A 19681-nucleotide genomic window follows, 5' to 3' on the forward strand; every position below is an offset into this window, starting at 1 on the left:
CGCGTTAAATGCGAGGAACGCATAAAAAACATACAAATGTTTATTGATGTTGCATAATAATTATAAGAAAAATTATGGTTATTAGTATTATTGAAATGTGTAGAAGATATATTGAAATCGATAAATATCTATAATTGTTGAATAACCTCTTTGTCTACAACATTTTTTGTTTTTTTGATTGAATGACTTTTATCGTCACATATGAGTATGATATTGTTATATAAGCATAAGTATTCTAATTAGACGTTGCTTCCATAATAAGGTTACTTAATTTAAGCATATATTGACAACTAATATACGGTTTTTTTTACTGTATTAAATATTGATAGCTATTTCATTTATTCAATTAAATTCATAGAGGATAACTTATGGAATGTTAAATGTTATATAAATTTAATTTTAGTTTATCATCAATGAAAATTCTTTTCTAAATCATGAATGATTTATTTTAAATTGATTATGAATATACGTGCTAGCTTTTATATTTTTTCTTACTTATTTGGTGTTCGCAAGAACTTTGCATTAGTATTGGCGAATAATTTTAGTATATCATCAATATAATTTAATATATCTTTCAATCATATGAAATATCAAGTAATGACATTTCATTACTATTGTGATAATTTAATTTGTATATTGCATTTTTACTAATCTTAACGATCTTATTTTTTTTAATAATCGTAACGCTTTTACTAATTGTAATTAAAAATTTCTTAATATCTTATAATTTTTATCTTACGTTATAATTTTTCATAACTATACTATTATTAAGATTGACTGGTTTAATAGTTTTTTTTTTTTTTTTTTTTTTTTTTTTTTTTTTTTTTTTTTTTTTTTTAAGTCTATTCAATTTTATATTTCATTGTACAACATTATCGTTCGTATGTATTCTGAAATTTTATTTAAAAATGTTTAATGTTTACATCTTGATATTTTTTTTAATAAACTCATGTAATAATTATGGAATGTATATCTTGTTTGAATTAAGATTTACTTCCTTCACTAAATTAAATTCCTCATTAAACGGATATATTTTGGAAAGTAATAATTATAATGGAGCAGCATTATCTAAGACATAAATGTTTGATATACTTTTGGAGGGAAAATATCGGGATCATTAAAAAAAATTATATAAAGAAAATACAAATTTAAATTGGGTGAAATTAATTATGGATGAAAATACTAAAGAAAATTATTTTGGAGGGAATTGTATTTTGTATAGTACAATACTATGAGAAAATTCGAAATATATATTGTTATGTAAACCATTCATTCTTAATTTAGTGATCAAAAAGAGACTAATTAAATATATGGGGATTAATTGTGTAAACCATTCATTCTTATATATGTGGGCTTATGATCCATGATTCCTTATGTTGGGTTTAACCTATGTGGTGACCCATGGATACTCCATAGAGGTTAAAACCCATGGAGCATAAGGAATGGGTAAAGTCATGGGTTACATGGTGTAACCCTAATGTGCACTACATAAGTACCCCTTTAGTTCAAGAAATTCGCAATAGTGCATAAAATGGAAGGCAAGCCGATTTCCATGTCTCATGTGTTCTTCTCACGGTTATTCCAAGTGTTGATGATTTTGTGTGAACCATTTGAGGTGTCACACTTGGGGCACTAGGCTTTCGAGCTTCATGGAGTCAAGCTACATCAACAAGGTATGTATTCTATCTATGTTATTACCCAAGTATCATAAAGATTGTAGGCTAGTTAGGGTAATACCTTGGAATATTCATATTTGCATGTATAATAGAGAAAACATATATCCAAAGGTATTTAGGGTTGCATGTACACCATAGGAGTGTTAGAATGCTTAAAAACCCAATAGTGGTATTAGAGTCATAGGGTGTTTTATGTTATATTGATGCAAATGTTTTATTTTCAAACTTGAAAAAAAAGGGAAAAAAACATGACGTTTGTCAACTTTTAAGATAATTACTAGTTTTTGTGAAAAACTAGTTATTTGTAAAATTTAAATCATTTGATATATGAGTTGAATTAGGTCAAATTTAGTAAAAGATAAAATGATATAATTATTTTATTAGTTTTACAAGTTTGATCTAAAGAGTTTTTTTGAAACCTCCATAAGTTATAGATATGAAAAGGTTTTAAAAAAAATTGATTCAAAGTTTTTATAGAGTTACAAAATTTGGTATTAATGTTTTAAAAGAATTCCATGACTTATTCTTATGTTATGGAACATGAAATGTTTCATCATAAAACAGTCATTTAACTCCATAAGTTATGGATTACCAAAAGTTTTATGTTTCCTTGATTTATGAATTAGTTTAGATTAATGGAAAAAAATTGTGTTTTAGTTGTTTTCAATCCTAATTAATCTAGGGGTAGTTCATAAAATGTGTTTTTGTAACTTGTCCTCAAGTTACATAAAAGGTCAGATTTATAAATCTTAAAACTCATAAAAGTGTCATAGGTTACATAAAAAATGAAGAGTCTTTTCATTAAATAGTATTATGACTTCATCACTTATCCTCAAGTTATGGATGATAAGAGTCACTTTTTTAAAAGTGTTATGAAAGAATAAGAGGTTACATAAAAAAATGAAGAGTCTTCATTTTAATGAACCATTAAACTCATAAGTTATGAAATGAAAAGTTTTGAATAGTTCCAAAAACTTGCTCTCAAGTTTTGGAATTTGTAAAGTTTTCCCATGAATACTTTAATTCCAAGTTAAGCCCTTAGAATTTTAAAAATTAAAATTCAACACTTATACTTTATAATATTATAAGTTAATAATATTTATATGTATATATAAGAGCAAGTCGTCTTACCATTAGTCGGCCTCATTCACGAAGCCGGTCTATAAGGGGGGTATAAGGTTAGTGCCTATAAAATGACAGTTTAATGGGTGTCCATTCTCACCACCGCTTCCTTAACTGGTGGAGGGTTGTTAGCCGAACAGGTAGGACAAGGACTATAATTCTCCTTTCATTAAAAGTATTAATGATAAATATAAAGTAAATAAATGTTTTTTATAATTCCCAATATTAGTTACTTTAGGAAAATGTGAATAAGGTGTTAATACATGAAATTACACTTCACACTTTGTTTAAGTCGGTTAGTGGAGCGTGTGTGGTTAACCAGCACACTAACTCATATTTAACAAGGTAAGAAAATGGTAACTTAATGTTTATCATAGTATCGATGGAGCGTGTGTGGTTAACCGACACCTCAATTGAGGGGTAAATGTCACACCCCCAAAGCAGAACGTCAAAAATGTTCAGGGGCGGAGGACATCATATTCAGTATCATAACAGTTCATAGTAAGGAAAGTACACACCACCATACATATACAGGTTTCAAAATGTTTACATAATTGTATTTGTTACATGTTCAAAAGATAAATACATAAACATCTTTCAAAAGAAGTAATTAACGTCAGAGCGTTAATCCCCAAAAGTTGGTTTCCAAACCCGCGGTTCCTTGACAATACAAGTTATTTCAAAGAAAAAGTATCAACAATTAAGTTGGTGATTCATAAGCGGTTTTGAGAAAAATGTATGCCATTCCAAAGTTCGTGCGTTTTCCAAGAAAATCCCTTATTTCGTTATAAAAGTATGAAATGCATATGAATGTTCATGTTGTGAATTGTAAATAGTTACACCAGGAAAATCCCTTATTTCCTATTAGTTGATTGTTTTGGATACAGGAAGATCCCTAATTTTCCTAAAGTAACAGGCAGTCTCTAATGTCCAAGACCGAAAATCACAAGCAACTGACATGCTTAAACGTTGAGGCATTGTAAGTCCCCAATCTTCTTGTGTATCAATCAGATCCGTTTGATGGTGCGGAATCCCAATCAAACGGATGATGTCAGATCAAATAGAAGAGAAGGAGAAGAAGAAGATGATGAATCTTGTATGTATTGATATGAATGAAGATCCGGATACAAGATTCACACACACTAACACACACTCTTTTTTCTCTCTCTCTAGAACACCTTCAAATGCACACACTTAAGCTCCTCTAGTGTTCATCAATCTCTTTCTCACACCCCTCACCCGTATATATATATATATATATATATATATATATATATATATATATATATATATATATATATATATATATATATACACACATGAGAATATGGTTCGTAAACACCCCTTTGGCCATAAACCTGACCGTAAACAAATAAGATATTACATAAAAATACAATTTCCTAGAAAAGCAAAGTATAAACCATAATATTGACCCAACAATCTCCCCCTTGGTTTATAGCTTTCTTTTCTTAATTGACCCAACAAGCTCTCCCTTAAAAGTAGCTAGCTTTTCTTGTTAATCTTCATTGGGAGATTGGCTTCAGCGTTTATCTTCGATTTCTTCACAGCATCAGGATGAACATATGAATCTTCCATGAATGACTTCATCTTGAGTAGTTTGGGCATTTTCTTCAAAGTTTGGCATTTAACGCACATTGGGTGAGGAGGCTTGATGTACTGATTCTTGAAAGATAGCACTCTTAGCTTGAGAATCTTTAGAGAGAACATCAAAGAGAATAAATCTTCTGGATCTCTTCAGCAAGTTTAAGATAGCAGCAGATTGATTGAGGAGGCTTCAATGCAATCCGTCACATATTCTTCAATTTCAGCTTCACTTTGCTTCTGGGGTTGAAAGATTGAATGTCGAAAGAATAATCTTCATTGGCTTAGAAATCTTCGACACAAACTTCCATGAGTTTCATCTTCCCCTGAATTCACTTTTCAAGACAAAACAAAACTAAAAAAAAAAAAAAATAGCACACAATATTTTTGGATTTTTCATATTTTCTGAAAAAGAAATAAAACAGAAATAGCACTATTTTTGGATTTTTAATTTTCTGATTTTTGTTTGTTTTTTAAATGTTTTTTTAATTCTCCCCTAGTGTTTAAATTAGAAGAAACTTTAAACAAATTTAACAAAAATAAAATGATATCTAATTTTAAGAGTGATTTGGGATCAAAGTTTTAGACAACCTTTATCCGCTTTTCGGTATTTTCTATCTTCACGTCTTTGTCTGGTCGATCACCGATATTGTTGTCCACTTAAAAACGAAAAATTGTGACAAAATTAGGACATACTATTAGTTATAAGACGAATTGAACCTAAGTTCCTAGAAAATATTTCTTAAGGACCATTCAATTGACGACGACCAGGGATATTGTTGTCCACCTAAATTGAGCAACGAGATCCATAGACAATCTTTGAGTGTTCAATTTTAATTGTATTGGAACATGTTTCCCGCTTCCTGATATGCCCCATTAATCAAGGACTTCCAGAGTACTCCTTACATCGGGTGAGCAGACAATCATTAAGAGAGAAGATAGATTTAGAATGCATATGCTATGCACCCATGTCTGATCTCTTCCAATCACGCGGAAGGTGGAACACATGACTAACTGAGGTTTTAGAGGGATTGAGAAGTAGAATGATGCATATACTGTGTACCAGGTCGGATTGTGAGTCACGCAAAGGAAATAGTATATGGCTAACAGATAGAAAGAATTGCATTGATAGAAGATGTAGAGAAATAGAGTTGCATATGTTACAGTCCAGGTTGGATTTTGAGTCACGCAGAGGAGGTAAAATATGACTAACAGACAGATAGAGAAAGAAAACAAATTTCTATAGACCTAATTCACTGGAATTTACCAGTTGCCCTATCAATACCGGGATTAAGGTCTGAGAACAACACGCATAATCTCAGAACAGATCCGAAAATTCTTCATGTCATTAAGCACTAACCCTATTCGCGATCTCTTCCTTTGTTCCTTTACCGCAAAGGACACATACTCCCAAACAATGTTCTGAGTGTTGTACACTTGAGAGATGCTTCCTATCATGTGCCTAGAATAGCCACTACCAAAAAACCGAAGTCTGATGATATGCCTTCATAGCTGCTCCGACACAGACTGGGATTAGTTGGTCTTTGGAACCTAGTCCATTTTGAAACTGGCCGACCTTTGTCATCCTTGCACGGTACTTTCTCCCATGACATATCCTGTTTATCACAAACAGAAGATGAAGTGATATTAGAGTCATTAGCTAATTTGGGAGAGTGAGCCTTTGGAACCCATTTGTAGTTGGGTTTAACATATTTCTTTTTCGATTTGATGGGTGGCTTAGTACTTGCTTTTGTTTTTTATGCCGGCCGTTGAGATGACTTTTACCTAACTGGTCTTTGTTTTAGTGGAGCATCTCTTTGATTGGGCTTCTTGGCCGACATTCCCTTCTTGACTTTGAGATTTTGATTCTTGTCCTTTGGAGTTTGATTCTTCGCCTTGGGAGTTGAATTCTTGGCCTTCTTGGCATTCCACTCGTCAATATCTAATCGTGATCTCGAGGGGTATCTTTTGGAGTATCTCCCTCTTGGCGCGTTCTGTTAGCCTTGTGCGTAATAGGGAATGTATGTGCAAATTGGACAGTTTCGGGCAATATGACCAGGTGTTCCACAGTGAAAACAAGTCTTTTTCTTCACTGGGAAATTGTTTCTTCTCGCCCCTTGTGGCGTATCCTTGCCTTGTCTTTGATTTTTCCTACATCCACAATTGCAGGAGGCATTTTGTTTCACTGGAATTGGTAGCCTGTATTTCTCAACAGCAAGTTGATCAGAAAGAGCTGAGTTCGAAGCAACAGATTCATAGTTCAAGGAGATGTTGGTTTGTTCAATGATTTTCTCCTTGTTCTCATCTTCTACTACTTTACCTGCACATAAAGTAGAAGCATTAGTATTTTCATCTTGAATACCTCGTGACACAAATCCAGCCGGTTTTCCATATTGAAGATGTGCCTCCCTGTCAATTTCTTCCTGTTTCATAGGGATGGATGTGTAGTTATGATTGAAAGGTGGAAGAACACTATCATACTCTAGACCCTTGTTTTGATTATCTTTGTATTTTAATTGGGTTTCAAATAAGGACTCGACTGTCTTACTTGATGCAATATAATTTTTGAAACTAACATATGTTTTTCCACACTTAGTTTTTAAAGCGTCAAGTTCTTCAGTTACAACATCAAGTCCTCTCTTAATATAGTCATAAAGTTCACATTTTTCACTATATTCTATCTGAATTCTCGTAAAATCCTTTATTTTTGTTTCTAACTGGGCCTTCAGGGGTTTCTGTCCTTTCCTGAGTTGATATCCTTCATATCTCAGATCCTTAACTTCCCTACATAATAAATCATTATGTTCACGAAGAAGTTTAATCATAGTTTCACATGATTAAGAACATGAAACTTCACATCATTGAGAATATGAAACTTCATTGATCGGAAGGTTTGCGGAACTCATTGTTTTTCCACACTTCAAAGCGTCAATTTCTTTAGTTATATCAGCAAGAATAAGATGATTAAGATCTTTTGTCTTCTTGATGTCAGCCACGTTCATGTCCCACGATTTCAGAAGTGCATTCAACAGTCTTTTGTTTATCTCAGATTTGGTCAAGAAGATCCCAGCTATATTCATCTCAGTAGTGAGTGTGGTAAATCGCTGCAACTGAGCTTCTAGGGTTTCTCCAGGGATATAATCGAACATGTTGATGTTTTGTCTTAACATCTCTTGATGACTCTCTTTCATGTCTTCAATTCCCTTGTAAACTTCAAAAACTACTAAAAGCACAACTAGAACTTAAAAGTCAAATTTAAAAATGCCTTTTGACTATAAACCTCAAAAGTCAACCTTAAAAGTCAAATTTAAAAAGTCAAACTTAAAAGTCAAACCGAAAAGCTAAATTTGAAAATTTAAACGTTAAATGAGAAAGTCAAAATTTAAAGTCAAAGTCAAAATTTTAAGAAAAATAAAAATAAAAATAAAAGTCAAAAGTTAAAAATAAAGTCAAATAATAAAAACTAAATTTTTGGGCTGAAAAATGATTTTAAAAAATAAAATTTTCAATTCTTGGGCTAAAAGGGTGAAATTTGCGAAACTTGGAAGCGGCAGGGAGTGGTTAAGTTTAAAATTTCGACGTGTTATTCCATCTAGCAAGCTAGATTAGCTGGTAAGGACGCTGTGTTGTTGAACCAAGAACCCGGGTCCGTATCCCGGCAGCCCAAAATTTCGTTTTTATTTTTAGCGCGAAGCTATTGCTGCTGAGTCGAGCCGTCTTTCAAGCCGATCACTGAGCCGTTCAAGCCGACCACAGCTTAGCCGAACCGAGCCGCAATCCACCGTCCACTGAGCTGAGGCTGCAAACCGCCGCCGTAAACCGTCGGCCGCAAACTTCGACGACCATAAACCGCTGGCTGTAAACTCCGGCGACCGTAAACACGTTTACGACCGTGCTGCTGAGCTAAGCCGTCTTTCAAGCCGATCACCGAGCCGTTCAAGCCGACCACAACTTAGCCGAACCGAGCCGCAATCCACCGTTCACTGAGCCGAGGCTGCAAACCGCCGGCCGCAAACTTCGGCGACCATAAACCGCCGGTCGTAAACTCCGGCAACCGTAAACACGTTTACGACCGTAAACCCTTCAAAGACCGAAAACACAGCTTCAGATCGAGAAAAAAAACGATGGTTTTTACCATTTTTGCTCCAAAACTCGATCAAAAACTCGTTTTTACGAAAAAGTGAAGAACAAACCCCCCCTAATTTTCCGAGATCTATCCAAAAACGCAAGAATCTTTCCAAAATAAGATCAAATCGGCTCCAGATCTGACAAAGATGAGTGATACAATCCAAGCTCTGATTCCAATTATCAGTCCCCAATCTTCTTGTGTATCATTCAGATCCGTTTGATGGTGCGGAATCCCAATCAAATGAATGATGTCAGATCAAATTGACGAGAAGGAGAAGAAGATGATGATGAATATTATATGTATTGATATGAATGAAGATCTGGATACAAGATTCACACACACTAACACACACTCTCTTTTCTCTCTCTAGAACACCTTCAAATGCACACACTTAAGCTCCTCTAGTGTTCATCAATCTTTTTCTCACACCCTCACCCCTATATATATATATATATATATATATACACACACACACACACACACACATGAGAATATGGGCCGTAAACATCCCCTTGGCCATAAACCTGAACGTAAACACATAAGATATTACATAAAAAATACAATTTCCTAGAAAAGCAAAGTATAAACCATAATATTGACCCAACAGGCATAGTTTTATATAGTAAAGCTATAAGAAGATCGCACTCGTTAGATGAAGAATATTTTTAATAGCTAATCGTTCATAAAATCAGACTACAATAATAATTGTCTATCCGATGAGTTTTATAACCATACTAAACATAATATGCCTGTGGCGACGGTCTTCAGGTGTCGAAACGTTATGAAAAACTGTCACCCAAAGGACTGTAGCTAACAGTCAGGGCGCGGGATCATGACTTCCCGTATAGATCTATACACATTTGACACGCTCTCCCAACGGGATACTCTGGTTATAATAGACAGGATTTTATGTAGTACCTTTTAACAAAAAGGTAGTATTGAAGATGTAATCGTCTCACGGATTCTCAACTAAGTCTATATTTAAAGTCACAGTTTTGTATGCAATGTTTATCCTCTTTCACAATGTTTGACAAAGCATAAAATCATAAGTTCTTTGAATGCATAAAATGGTTTAACAAAGATGGCTACTCTGGATACTATGCATTTTGTATTAATCTAATGCATGCAAGGTATAACAAGAGTTTTCACGTTTTCACTCAGGATTAACCGGGTGTTTACTTGTATTCTCCCTCGAAATGTATTAAAGAACATTATAAAGTATTTGAGTATGTATAAAGGGGTACGAACTCAATTGATTGAAGTGGTTGTTTTGAAGTAGTCGAGAGAAGACTCGAGCATAATGTCGACTAGAGAGAGTTGAAATCTCTGGATTCTCGGGGATCTCGGGAGTGTAGAACTTCCTTTGGTACTCAAGTATGAAAAATCGGGGCTTCGGGAAGGTTTATTGAGGTAATCACGTAGAGTGACGACACTTAGATAGAAAGAGATGAGCACAAAATCGAGCACCCTTAAGCTTCTATTTATAGGGGCTGATTTGGGGTCTGACGTCGAGAGTCTTGGATTGCTCACTTCGTGAGGCTTAGTCAGCATTATCCTCTTCGATAAGTTGATGTTTCTAACACTCTGGAACCCATCAATCACGAGCTCACGTCGTGGGCATGGTTCCCTCACGTCGTGAGGATGAGTCAGCCTCGGGTTTTGTGTCCCGAACTTGTAAAATCCCTAACTGTGACATCCCCAAAATCACGGCCAGAAAAGACCGGTTTTGTTTATACTTTATTTCAAAATCAGAGTTATCTTTTAATAAAAGGATTGCGGAATTTGTCCCAAAACAATAATATGATAAAGATTTATCAAAAGCATTTCCAAAGAAATGTATTTCATTAAAAGACTCAGGATGTCATGTTAGTACAGATCAAAAGTATAAACAGTACAATATAAGCCTTACTACATTATTTCATATCTACAGGCCTATATCCGTAATCCCTCGTCCAAAACATCACACCTATGCTCATGCGCCACTACCTGTAATGCATAAAACTGAGTGGGTCAGGCTTGGGAGCCTGGTGAGCACATAGGGTTTTCAACCCACAATAAATAAGTTTATTAATTTCATCAATCAACAATAACCCGATTACCCGTTCCCGTTATCCTCACTTTACGTCCCTAAACACCTATCATAAGGGACCTAGTCTAAGGATCATCATCGGGTTGGACACTACTGCTAAGGGGATTCCTCAACAATAAATGTCCTAATAGGCAACCATGTGGGGGATGGAGTACACCGGTGAACACATCGTTCACAACACCTACAGGTTGCGAGCCTGCTAGTTCCACTGGACTGTCTAGAAGAGTCCGTGGTCGTCATCTATACTCCGCTAGATGACTGGATCAACAACAACAACATCGAGGCCTCTCATCATTTTATCACACATCACCTATTACATCTACCCATGTTTTACCCTAACATTTTCGTAGATATAAAATACATATACAGTTTAAATCATTGAAAACATGTATAACAACGTTCATCTAGCATAGATAGCAAGTATTCAGATAATATGCACACATAGCACGTAAATTATATAAAATACTTCATATCTATGTGTAAGTTGAAGGTAACTATGCACTCACCTGATTAGGTGGTGACTCACCACTCGGACAGCGCTTCGATACTCTTAAAATGATATTCCTTCGATAAAACCTAGTATCGATACCACTAGGGTTTAGTTTAATGATAACCGCAACAAATTAATTAGTCTGAGTATTATTACGCATTAATAATACTCGATATATCTCATAATAATAGCCCAAATAATTATTTTAAGGACCTAATAACATTCCTATAATTATTTGGAAGCTATATTAAAAATTGCGTAAGCGTAGCATACTTACAGCGAATTTTATCGAAAACCGGGACTTAATTGGAGCAGCGTTCCTGAGCCGAAAGGCTCTTCTCTCGGGACTCCAGGAGCCTTGGGGCTTCCTTCGGGTGCTAGGGGGTTTACCTAGGCTTTTAGGGGGGGTTAGGGGGCTAGAGAGAGAGTCTAGAGAGAGAAAGAATAGTTTAGGAAGGTGTGAAGAATGAGGGAACCCGGCACCTCTATTTATAGGGGAGGAACTGGGTGGACTCGTCGAGTCTGAGTCATGACTCGTCGAGTCAGTCCATGTGGTGGCCTTCTGGTGGTGCCACGTGTCCAATTCTGGTGGTGCCACGTCACCCCCTATCGCGTATCAGCCTTCAAACTTAGAAAAATCATAACTTTCGCATACGAGCTCCGTTTTCGACGTTCTTTATATCCACACGTAGGTAAAATCAAGATCTACAACTTTCGTTTAGACTCCGTCGGCTAATTCTTTACCGATCTCAAATTTAACAGTAGGAGGAGTTTAGACTGTTAAATGACCGCGAAGAGTTCATAACTCCTTCATACGGACTCCGTTTTCGTCTGTCTTTTTACCGTTGAGTTCCTATGAATGAGATCTTCAACTCTCATTTAGGTCGCGTAAGCCAAAAACCGCTCGAACTAAAATTCGAGTTTCGGGCCGTGCACTGCTAAGCCGAATCTTAGAAAAATCATAACTTCTTCATACGAAGTCAGATTTGGGCGTTCTTTTTATCGATGTTCCTAGTTTAACATATTCTATGACTTTTGTTTAGATTGCTAAGGCTAAAAAGTCTTCTATCGTAAATTCACTATTTACGTCTCCCGGTGCCGTGTCGGTTTTGCCGTAAAACTTCGGCGGGCCATAACTTCTTCGTTATAGCTCGGACTTCGGCGTTCTTTATATGTACGGAAACCTTGAGACATATTCTACAACTTTATGAAGAGATGTCGGGATTATCTCACAATTTAATTTTGACGCTCATTTTTATTCTTTATTAATTATACATTTATAATTAAATAATAAACACATAAACACACATAATTCCCATAATACTCAAATATTTCATATTTATTACTTCAAAAAGAGTTACAATAGTTGACCTAGACTTTTACACTGACAAAAATGCTTAGCCCTGAAACTCAGGCGTTACAATTCTCTCCCCCTTAGGATGATTCCGTCCCGGAATCATGCATCAGCAAACAGATGTGGATAACGATTCATCATGTCATCCTCTGTTTCCCAAGTGAGATTCGGCCCATTAGAATGTTTCCATCGGACTAGCACTAAGTCGACCATCTTGCGTCGTAACTTCTTAGTCTTACGGTCAACAATTGCCTCGGGCTCTTCGATCAACCTTTTATTTTCATCCATCCTTAACTCTGAAATTGGAATTATGTCGGGAACATCTCCCATGAATTTCCTCAAATAACACACATGGAAGGTGTTATGAATACCATTGAGTTCTTCGGGCAATTCCAGCTTGTAAGCTTGGTTCCCAATCCTCTGAAGAACTTTGAACGGTCCAATAAACCTTGGACTCAACTTTCCTGGTTTCCCAAATCGTATAAGTCCCTTCCATGGTGAGACTTTAAGTAAAACGGAATCCCCAACTTCGAAGGTTATCGGTCGTCTTTTCTTGTCAGCATAGCTCTTCTGACGATCCTGAGCTGCTAACATTCTTTCCCTAATCACCTTCAATTTCTCAGCAGTCTCATGGACCATATCCGGGCCCATAAACTGCTTCTCTCCGGCTTCAAGCCAACAAGACGGCGTACGACACTTCTGTCCATACAAGGCCTGATAAGGTGCCATCTTGATGCTCGAGTGAAAACTATTGTTGTAGGAAAATTCTACTAGAGGTAAGTGTTCGTCCCAATTCCCTTGGAATTCGAGGGTACATGCTCTCAGCATATCTTCCAACGTCTGAATCGTTCTTTCGCTCTGACCATCAGTTTGCGGATGGTAAGCAGTACTCAAACACAACTTTGTACCCAACTCCTCTTGTAGACTCCTCCAAAACCTCGACGTGAAACGACTATCACGATCTGACACAATCGTAAGAGGGACACCGTGAAGTCTTACAATTTCCTTCACGTAAGCATTTGCGAGCTTATCCATAGACCACTTCTCGTTGGCTTCTTTGAAGTGTGCACTCTTGGTGAAACGATCCACGACTACCCAAATCATGTCGTGTCCGTTCTTCGTTCTGGGCAGTTTAGTCACAAAATCCATGGTGATGTCTTCCCATTTACCCATGGGTACAGGTAAAGGTTCTAAACTCCCATACGGTTTCTGATGTTGTGCCTTAACCCTCGCACATGTTACGTACTCAGCCACATACTTCGCAACATCGAGCTTCATCGTCGGCCACCAGTAGTAGGGTTTTAGGTCCCTATACATTTTAGTGCTACCGGGATGAATCGAGTACATGGTTTTGTGTGCTTCTTCCATCAAAAGATCTCTTATTCCTCCCGTCTTAGGTACCAAATTCGATCTTGGAATACCTTCAGTCCTCGACTATTTGTACCGAACACTAACGTTTTTCCCAAACGTTCTTCCTTTCGGTCATTCTTCTCTAAGGCTTCTTCTTGAGCTTTCCTGATACTTTCCACGATTGTCTAGACGACTTCAATTCTTAACGCTCTTGGCCTTTTTCTTTCAAGATTGACTTTCCGACTGAGAGCATCAGCAACAATATTTGCTTTACCTGGGTGGTAAAGTATCTCACAGTCGTAGTCCTTGAGAAGTTCTAGCCAGCGTCGTTGCCTCATGTTCAACTCCTTCTGATTAAAGAGATACTGGAGACTCTTATGATCAGTGAAGAGCTTGCACTTCGTGCCGTAGAGGTAATGCCTCCATATCTTTAAGGCAAATACTACCGCTGCCAACTCCAGATCATGAGTGGGGTAGTTCTTTTCGTGCTCTTTCAATTGTCGAGATGCGTATGCTATCACCTTTTCTCTTTGGGTCAGAACACAACCCAACCCGACTCCAGATGCATCACTATAAACTGCGAAATCTTCGACTCCATCGGGTAGAGAAAGTATCGGTGCTTCACATAATTTCTTCTTTAGCTTCTCGAACGCCTCATCGTGTTTCTCACTCCATGTATACGTAGCTCCTTTATGGGTCAAAGCTGTTAATGGAGCAGCTATCGAAGAAAAGCCTTGGATAAATCGTCGGTAATATCCGGCTAATCCTAGAAAGCTTCGAATCTCCGTGGGATTCTTCAGACGTTCCCACTTCATCACAGCTTCGATCTTGGCGGGGTCAACCATTATTCCTTCTTGGTTAACAACATGACCCAAGAATTGGACTTCCCGTATCCAAAAGTCGCATTTGGAGAACTTTGCAAAAAGCTTCTCCTTCTTTAACACCTCCAATACTTCTCGTAGATGCTTGCCGTGCTCCTCCTGGCTTTTCGAGTAGATAAGAATGTCGTCGATGAACACTATCACGAATTTATCGAGGAATGGTTTACAAACCCTATTCATCAAATCCATGAATGCTGCGGGAGCATTGGTTAGTCCGAATGACATAACCAAGAACTCGTAGTGTCCATATCTTGTTCTGAATGCAGTCTTCTCAATATTCTGCTCTCTCACTTTCAGCTGATGATATCCTGACCTAAGATCGATCTTTGAGAAGTAGCTCGAACCTTGCAGCTGATCGAATAGGTCATCAATCCTTGGCAATGGATATTTGTTCTTCACCGTTGCCTTATTCAGCTCTCGGTAGTCTATGCACATCCTCATGCTTCCGTCCTTCTTCTTCACGAATAACACCGGAGCTCCCCAGGGTGATGAACTAGGTCAAATGAAACCGCTGTCCAACAACTCCTGAAGTTGCGTCATGAGCTCCTTCATCTCCGTCGGTGCTAATCGGTAAGGTGCCTTTGCTATCGGTGTTGTTCCTGGTAATAAGTCTATACGAAATTCTACTTGCCTATCAGGTGGTAATCCGGGAAGATCTTCGGGAAAGACTTCCGGATAATCGCACACAACCGGTATATTCTGCACCTCTTTCTTTTCTTTCTTAGCATCGATTACGAATGCCAAGTATGATGCACATCCTTTGGACAAACATTTCCTGGCTTTCATCAGGGAGATGATTCTAGAATTTACTCTGCGTTTGTCCCCGTACACCATAAATGATTCCTTTCCGGGTGGGTTTATCCTAACTATCTTCTTTCGGCATAATATCTCGGCATCGTTGGCGCTAAGCCAATCCATACCCAAAACGATGTCGAAACCGTTTAACTCTATGGGTAGTAGTTCCTCATGGAATTCGTTTCCGTTTAGGTCAATGACGATGTTCCTAATACGATTACTAACAGGTACGAATTTGCCACTGGCAACTTCTACAATTAGGGCATTATCTAATTTTTCTACAGGCAATGCTAATCTTCCACCAAATTTATGTGACACAAAGGAGTAATTGGCTCCGGAATCAAATAGTATATTTGCAGGTAAACCATTTACAAGAAAGGTACCTGAAGCGACGTCTGCTGCCTCCTTTGCAGCCTCGAGCGTCATCTGGAAGGCTCTCGCCTTCGGCTTCGGTGGTATGTTGGGTCTTCCTGCCTCCTTCTTCTTCGGGCAGTCCTTCAAAATGTGCCCTTCTTCATTACACCCATAACAGGCCTTCTGGTTGAGGGTGCATTCGTTGGCATAGTGCCCAGGCTTTCCGCATTTGTAATAAGTGACTCCTCCATCACACTTCCCAAAGTGCTTCTTCTTGCACTTGTCACACCACTTTGCTTCTGATCTTCCTCCTCTCGAACCAGGTTTCGAGAATCTACTCTTCTTGTTGGACTTCGAGGATCCATCGAACTTCCGTTTCTCACCGACCTCAGCCCTTTCCAGACCCCTTTCCTTTTGTTGGGTCTCCACATTCTTAGCTGCTCGAACAACTGATTTCAGAGTGGTTGCCATCTTGACCGTTGGGCCAAAGTCAGCCGGTAGTCCGTTTGCGAATTTCTCAATCTTAGAAAGTTCGGTTGGCACTAGGTATGGAAACAACTTCATCTTTTCCGTAAATGCAGCAGCATAGTCATCGATGCTCATTCTCCCCTTCTTCAAATTTTGGAACTCATTGTTCAGATCAATCAGGTCTATCTCTGAACAGTACTGTGCCTTCAGTTGTTCCAAGAACTCATTCCATGACATTTTCAGGGCTTCTCCTCGTGGCATCGTATCTGCCAATAGCTTCCACCAACTCAAGACTCCAGTTTTCAGTTGTCTCACAGCGAAGACAGTCTTCTGCTTCTCAAACACCTCTCAAACACCATCTCCATCTTGGAGATCCAGTCCATAATCTCAACAGGCTTTGGGCTTCCTGAGAGACTTGGTGGTTTTGCACCCAAGAAATTTTTGTACATCCGTCCATCCTTGTTGTTTCTTCCTTCTGGGCCATCCCTTTGCTCACCCTGAGTCCCTATTTGACTCACTTGACGGCTATAGTTCCCTTCCTCAGATGGCTCGGGAACTGGCTCCGTTGGTTCAACATGTATGGTAGGTTCGTCCCTATTCTCGTGGAGCATCCGTCTCATTTCTTCCCTTTGTTCAGCTAGCATAGCCTGAATCATGGCTTGAACTCCAGCCATGGTAACTGGCTCAGGTGCAACTTCTTCGACAATAGGTATTTGCTGAACCACTGGGGGTTGGTGTCTATTCCCATTTGCGTTTACGTTTCCGCTACGGGTCCTTACCATCTTGATCTATATACCGAATAAGGCGAATTTAGATCTTTATTTAGGAGAGACGTTTTAAATCGTCCTTATCACTCCGAAACGTTTACATGCTAGTTCAAATATCGTAGTCGTACGTTTAGAATTCTAAACACATAAGGTTTCCAGATCCGGTCGGCAATAGACCATAGATCCGAACAAATTTAAAGCATATCATGCATAAAGCATTTAGCGCATATAAGCATTTTAGGCACAATTCCTAAAATAAGCTAGTGCTCACACCTCACAATCATCACTTAGCATTCTAAGTTTAAGTCTAGAAATCCTACAAATTCCTAGTTCGCTTAAACTAATGCTCTGATACCAACTGTGACATCCTCAAAATCACGGCCAGAAAAGACCTGTTTTGTTTATACTTTATTTCAAAATCAGAGTTATCTTTTAATAAAAGGATTGCGGAATTTGTCCCAAAACAATAATATGATAAAGATTTATCAAAAGCATTTCCAAAGAAATGTATTTCATTAAAAGACTCAGGATGTCATGTTCGTACAGATCAAAAGTATAAACAGTACAATATAAGCCTTACTACATTATTTCATATCTACAGGCCTATATCCGTAATCCCTCGTCCAAAACATCACACCTATGCTCATGCGCCACTACCTGTAATGCATAAAACTGAGTGGGTCAGGCTTGGGAGCCTGGTGAGCACATAGGGTTTTCAACCCACAATAAATAAGTTTATTAATTTCATCAATCAACAATAACCCGATTACCCGTTCCCGTTATCCTCACTTTACGTCCCTAAACACCTATCATAAGGGACCTAGTCTAAGGATCATCATCGGGTTGGACACTACTGCTAAGGGGATTCCTCAACAATAAATGTCCTAATAGGCAACCATGTGGGGGATGGAGTACACCGGTGAACACATCGTTCACAACACCTACAGGTTGCGAGCCTGCTAGTTCCACTGGACTGTCTAGAAGAGTCCGTGGTCGTCATCTATACTCCGCTAGATGACTGGATCAACAACAACAACATCGAGGCCTCTCATCATTTTATCACACATCACCTATTACATCTACCCATGTTTTACCCTAACATTTTCGTAGATATAAAATACATATACAGTTTAAATCATTGAAAACATGTATAACAACGTTCATCTAGCATAGATAGCAAGTATTCAGATAATATGCACACATAGCACGTAAATTATATAAAATACTTCATATCTATGTGTAAGTTGAAGGTAACTATGCACTCACCTGATTAGGTGGTGACTCACCACTCGGACAGCGCTTCGATACTCTTAAAATGATATTCCTTCGATAAAACCTAGTATCGATACCACTAGGGTTTAGTTTAATGATAACCGCGACAAATTAATTAGTCTGAGTATTATTACGCATTAATAATACTCGATATATCTCATAATAATAGCCCAAATAATTATTTTAAGGATCTAATAACATTCCTATAATTATTTGGAAGCTATATTAAAAATTGCGTAAGCGTAGCATACTTACAGCGAATTTTATCGAAAACCGGGACTTAATTGGAGCAGCGTTTCCGAGCCGAAAGGCTCTTTTCTCGGGACTCCGGGAGCCTCGGGGCTTCCTTCGGGTGCTAGGGGGTTTACCTAGGCTTTTAGGGGGGGTTAGGGGGCTAGAGAGAGAGTCTAGAGAGAGAAAGAATAGTTTAGGAAGGTGTGAAGAATGAGGGAACCCGGAACCTCTATTTATAGGGGAGGAATTGGGTGGACTCGTCGAGTCTGAGTCATGACTCATCGAGTCAGTCCATGTGGTGGCCTTCTGGTGGTGCCACGTGTCCAATTCTGGTGGTGCCACGTCACCCCCTATCGCGTATCAGCCTTCAAACTTAGAAAAATCATAACTTTCGCATACGAGCTCCGTTTTCGACGTTCTTTATATCCACGCGTAGGTAAAATCAAGATCTACAACTTTTGTTTAGACTCCGTCGGCTAATTCTCGACCGATCTCAAATTTAACAGTAGGAGGAGTTTAGACTGTTAAATGACCGCGAAGAGTTCATAACTCCTTCATACGGACTCCGTTTTCGTCTGTCTTTTTACCGTTGAGTTCCTATGAATGAGATCTTCAACTCTCATTTAGGTCGCGTAAGCCAAAAACCGCTCGAACTAAAATTCGAGTTTCGGGCCGTGCACTGCTAAGCCGAATCTTAGAAAAATCATAACTTCTTCATACGAAGTCAGATTTGGGCGTTCTTTTTATCGATGTTCTTAGTTTAACATATTCTATGACTTTTGTTTAGATTCCTAAGGCTAAAAAGTCTTCTATCGTAAATTCACTATTTACGTCTCCCGGTGCCGTGCCGGTTTTGCCGTAAAACTTCGGCGGGCCATAACTTCTTCGTTATAGCTCGGATTTCGGCGTTCTTTATATGTACGGAAACCTTGAGACATATTCTACAACTTTATGAAGAGATATCGGGATTATCTCACACTTTAATTTTGACGCTCATTTTTATTCTTTATTAATTATACATTTATAATTAAATAATAAACACATAAACACACATAATTCCCATAATACTCAAATATTTCATATTTATTACTTCAAAAA

Source organism: Lactuca saligna, chromosome 3 (assembly GCF_052625555.1).
Source record: "Lactuca saligna cultivar CGN05327 chromosome 3, ASM5262555v1, whole genome shotgun sequence".
Lineage (NCBI taxonomy): Eukaryota > Viridiplantae > Streptophyta > Magnoliopsida > Asterales > Asteraceae > Lactuca > Lactuca saligna.